Source organism: Ixodes scapularis, unplaced genomic scaffold (genome assembly GCF_016920785.2).
Source record: "Ixodes scapularis isolate PalLabHiFi unplaced genomic scaffold, ASM1692078v2 PGA_scaffold1__304_contigs__length_218370807, whole genome shotgun sequence".
NCBI classification, from domain to species: Eukaryota; Metazoa; Arthropoda; class Arachnida; order Ixodida; family Ixodidae; genus Ixodes; species Ixodes scapularis.
This window is the reverse complement of record NW_024609846.1, coordinates 211,859,092-211,864,365: the sequence shown is the minus strand read 5'-3', so window position 1 is coordinate 211,864,365 and position 5,274 is coordinate 211,859,092.

Sequence of the window (5,274 nt, the reverse complement as noted above, 5' to 3'; positions counted from 1 at the left end):
ATGGCACCAACTTTGGCGCTCCTCTGGCGGACCAGAGAAACGCCAAACCTTGGCACGTCCCAAATACCGAAATTAGGCGTTGCTCTGGCAGTTATGGCTGAAGTATGGCACCAACTTTGGCGCTCCTCTGGCGGACCAGAGAAGCGCCAAACCTTGGCATGCCCCGAATTCCCAGTTTAGGTTTTATTATGGCAGTTATGGCTCAAATCTGGCACCAACTTTAGCGCTCCTCTGACCAGAGCAACGCCAAACTTTGGCATGTCCAAAATACCGAAATTGGGCATTGCTGTGGCAGTTATGGCTCTAGTATTGCACTACTTCGGCAATCCTGTGGCGGACCCGAGAAAAGCCAAACTTTGGCACGTCCCAAATACCGAAATTAGGCGTTGCTCTGGCAGCTATGGCTGAAGTATGGCACCAACTTTGGCGCTCCTCTGGCGGACCAGAGAAACGCCAAACCTTGGCACGTCCCAAATACCGAAATTAGGCGTTGCTCTGGCAGTTATGGCTGAAGTATGGCACCAACTTTGGCGCTCCTCTGGCGGACCAGAGAAACGCCAAACCTTGGCACGTCCCAAATACCGAAATTAGGCGTTGCTCTGGCAGTTATGGCTGAAGTATGGCACCAACTTTGGCGCTCCTCTGGCGGACCAGAGAAACGCCAAACCTTGGCACGTCCCAAATACTGAAATTAGGCGTTGCTCTGGCAGTTATGGCTGAAGTATGGCACCAACTTTGGCGCTCCTCTGGCGGACCAGAGAAGCGCCAAACCTTGGCATGCCCCGAATTCCCAGTTTAGGTTTTATTATGGCAGTTATGGCTCAAATCTGGCACCAACTTTAGCGCTCCTCTGACCAGAGCAACGCCAAACTTTGGCATGTCCAAAATACCGAAATTGGGCATTGCTGTGGCAGTTATAGCTCTAGTATTGCACTACTTCGGCAATCCTGTGGCGGACCCGAGAAAAGCCAAACTTTGGCACGTCCCAAATACCGAAATTAGGCGTTGCTCTGGCAGCTATGGCTGAAGTATGGCACCAACTTTGGCGCTCCTCTGGCGGACCAGAGAAACGCCAAACCTTGGCACGTCCCAAATACCGAAATTAGGCGTTGCTCTGGCAGTTAAGGCTGAAGTATGGCACCAACTTTGGCGCTCCTCTGGCAGACCAGAGAAATGCCAAACCTTGGCATGCCCCGAATTCCCAGATTAGGATTTACTATGGCAGTTATGGCTCAAGTATGGCACCAACTTTGGCACTCCTCTGGCGTACCGGAGAAGAGCCAAACTTTGGCATGCCATAGGATCGCCCAACTTAGGCTATAGTTAGGCACCATACCCAGGCAGCACCGAGTTCTGGGCCAAAACTTGGCTTGCGTCTGGCAGTTTAGGGCATTAAAAAGCCCGAAGAAGCCAAAGTAGTGCCAAACCTGACCTCCCTTGGCAACAGTCTGGGTATCTTGGCCCTAATTCGCCAAACAAGTGCCAAACTTAGGCTTCGCTCCCGGGTAGTTCGGTTATTATCTGGCATCCTCGGGCCTAAATCGCCTAACAAATGCCAAATTTAGGGTTACTGCCCGTTAGTTCGGCAGATCTTTGGCATTTTTGGGCCAAAATCGCCAAACTAATGCCAAAGTTAGGCTTCACTTTTTGATAGTTCGGCTATCACCTGGCACATTCGGGCCAAAATCGCCACAGATATGCCAGAGTTAGGCTTACTACCTTGTAGTTCGGCAGAGCTTTGGCATTTTTGGGCCAAAATCGCCAAACTAATGCCAAAGTTAGGCTTCACTTTTTGACAGTTCGGCTGTCACCAGGCACATTCGGGCCAAAATCGCCACAGGTGTGCCAGAGTTAGGCTTACTACCTTGTAGTTCGGCAGAGCTTTGGCATTTTCGGGCCAAAATCGCCAAACTAATGCCAAAGTTAGGCTTCACTTTTTGACAGTTCGGCTGTCACCTAGCACATTCGGGCCAAAATCGCCACAAATGTGCCAGAGTTAGGCTTACTGGCTTACTACCTTGTAGTTCGGTTGAGATCTGGCATCTTTGGGCCCAAGTCGCCAAGCGAGTGCCCAAGTTAGGCTTCGCTTCCCGATAGTTTGGCTGTGATCTGGCAGCAACGGGCCAAAGGTGCCAAACAAGTGCCAGAACTAGGCTTACTGCCTTGGAGTTCGGCTGATGAGGTATTTGATGTACGCGGGTGGTCTTCATCTTAATTAAATAGAAATCAAGTTTTATTCGGCTGGCAACTTTATCTTATTTTGGTTGTCTCTTGATTTCTGCAGTCCAAAGGTTGGCTGAATGTTTTGACGCGGCTGGAGCAGGCTTTGCAAACGCAAATTGTGCCAGATGTTTTACTCGCGCGTAGGTACACAAGCCAATATCGGGACGCGCCGTGAGACTGGTTCGACATTATGGCGCGTTCACACCGGCGATGATATCTAGTCGCGCCATAACTTTCATCGCAAAAGCGACCATCGCGGGCAAAAAGTGACGGGTTTTGAGCAGTCGCTTGCTGACCCGACGTTTTGCGATGCACTCTAGTCGCGGAGAGGCCGAGCCAACCAACGGCGTTCGGAGCGAGAGTTTTTGAGACGCGACTCGCCAACGAAGGCATTGGACTCGCTCATCGCGCACGCCAAATTGACCAACTAATTACTTTTTTTTTATTTTTTTTTATTTTTGCGATGCGATTTAGCTGGATCGCGCGACTGCTATCCCCGGTGTGAATCCGCCTTTACAGAAAGTGCTGCCATTGAGCTAACACTGCGCAAGACGGATGTGCGCACGTCTCAACAAGATATATCATTATTAAGGGGTGTCCAAACTGGACACTACAAAACGCACGACTCCTACAAATCGTGAAAATTGAAGCGGACGCGCCCGCTTCAAGCCCGCTTCAATTTTCACGATTTGTCGGAGTAGTGTCCTGTTTGGACATTCCTTTATGCGGCGCATTGCAAAAGCGAGCGTGGCTCTGTGCGTGTCTTGCATTGTGATTGAGCACTGTCAAATCCTAGCGATAACAAAGTGCGGAAACGACCGTGGCTCTATGGCGCGGTTCCCGCATCACACTTGGGGGATGAAAATGAAATCCCGGAAATTGAACTATTTTAGCGTGTTGATACTTTTTAAACATTAAAAAGTGGAGACACAAAAGGGACGATAAAGACAGGACAATCTCTGAACTTTAAAGCCGCTGTACAAACGGGACGTTCTGCAGAGAAGAACCTTCTCTCCCGAAGCTGGGGGACGGAGAGGGACAGGTCAAGCGTTGGATGGAAGGAGGTTTAGAGAATGGGATTAGCCTCGGGGCGAGGCCATCCTCTCGAGAGGGAGTGGGGACGGAACAAAGCTGGCCGTGGTGGTTCCGGCCAGGTGGAAGAAAGTTAAGCTTGTCAAACGGCGACCTCGGATCCGAGGACGGGCACGCCAGAGAATTTGAAAATAGCTGCTTGATTAGCCGGACGACCCAGTGCGGTCTACTGGTTCTAGAAGGTGACTCGGATGAAGAAAACTCGTTTTGGTCGAAAACTCTAAAACCATTCTGGACGTGAACCCTTGCCACAAATAAAAATAACACATGCATGAAAAACTGCGAAGGCACCTAAGCTTTCGCCTATGATGTGGGAATGCGTGAGCATTACTGGCAAAGTTATGTTGGCGCAACTTGCAATAAAGAAAGAAAAAAAAAAGTTATGTTGGCTGCAATAAAGAAATAAAAAAAAAGGTTATGTTGGAGCAACGGATAGCGCGCTAGTTTCACGATCAAGAGGGCCTAGCTTCGAAACCGGGCAGGCAGTGTTGCCATCTTTTTTTGTGCTCCCGCCGCTAAATTGAGACCAATAAGTCACTAAACAGTCGCTAGATCCGCCAGGAAGTCGCTAAATATTCGCTGAATTCCAAGAGCTTATTAAACTCTTGGAAAAAAATTTAAATCTCAAATAATCATATCTCAGGTATTTTAAGAAGTTAAACTTACAGTGAAAAACAACTAGCACAGTTTTTGTTTGTAATGTTTTATTTGGAAAACGACAAGGCAGTAACTAGGAACGTCTCTTTTTGCTTGTCGTTCAAGACTGATTTTCTTCTGGTGATTGCAACTTTTTTCTAGAGCCGCACTTAGACATGTCAAAGGCTATACCCCTCTTTACCAGTTTAAAGTGAGCACTTTCAAACAAAACTATTCTTTTCTTGGTGGGCGGACAATACTGCCAACATACATATTCTTCAGAAAAAAGGACCACAATGTCTAAGAATTGAATGCAGTTATTCAGAGGCAATTTCCAGGTAAAATTAAGTCCACCTGACACCTCCCTAAACAGTTCGACAATTTTCTCAACGCTTGGCGGACAGCACGTGGTACGTGGGCGCGAGAGAGATGGTCTGCAGTGTTGACAGTGTTTACGTGTTTTTAAGCGCGCCTCAAAATTGAGCATCTATCCAAAGCAAACTCGGCTAGAAAAGCAAAAAGGTTTAGCCCGCGAGCATCTCTAAAATTGTTCAAAATAATAAGAATACGGTTGAACACCAAAGTCGCTAAAAAAGCCGCTAGCCGCTAAATTAAAAATATCCGTCGCTAAATGTATAGAAAATCGCTAAATCTAGCGACAAAATCGCTAAAATGGCAGGGGATGGTTTTTTTTTCTCGTGTTATTTTTTTTTTCGTTTTTTTTTTTTTGTTTGGTCACGTGGCAAGAAAAATCACATGAACAGAATTTTTTTTGGCCAAGTCACCAGAGATTTTTTTTTCTAATTTCTCCTTTTCTTCAGTCTTTCTTTCTTTCTTTCTTTCTTTCTTTCTTTATTTATTTTTTTTCCTTTTTTTCGGTTTACGCTTCCTATCGCAAAACTCTTTGCACCTATTTCGCGTTACATTGGCGTTAGCCAAATCATTTTATTTATGGCAGGGAATTCTGCCGTACGTATCTTATGTTACTATTACCAACCCTGGATTTCGTCCGGCAACCAGTTTGGGAATGACGACGCCAAATTTCTGTTATAATTTCTTTGAGGTCTAAGGCCTCGTTATCCGTCGGTCTCTAAGATTGGCTCTTCAAGTATCTTTTGGGAAAGAGTTGACGACAGGCATCTTTAAGGAGCACGTGTGTCGACCAGAGTAAACATTGCTGAATCGCCTCTAGTGTGATTTTGGCCGTAAATAACTGGAGGCCCCGGGCAAACCAACGCAATGGAGAAAAGTATCTACCTTTCTGGTTTCATAGAGAGCTATGAAAGTTAGAAGGGACGAATCCCAGCCGAGTCAAACTACCGG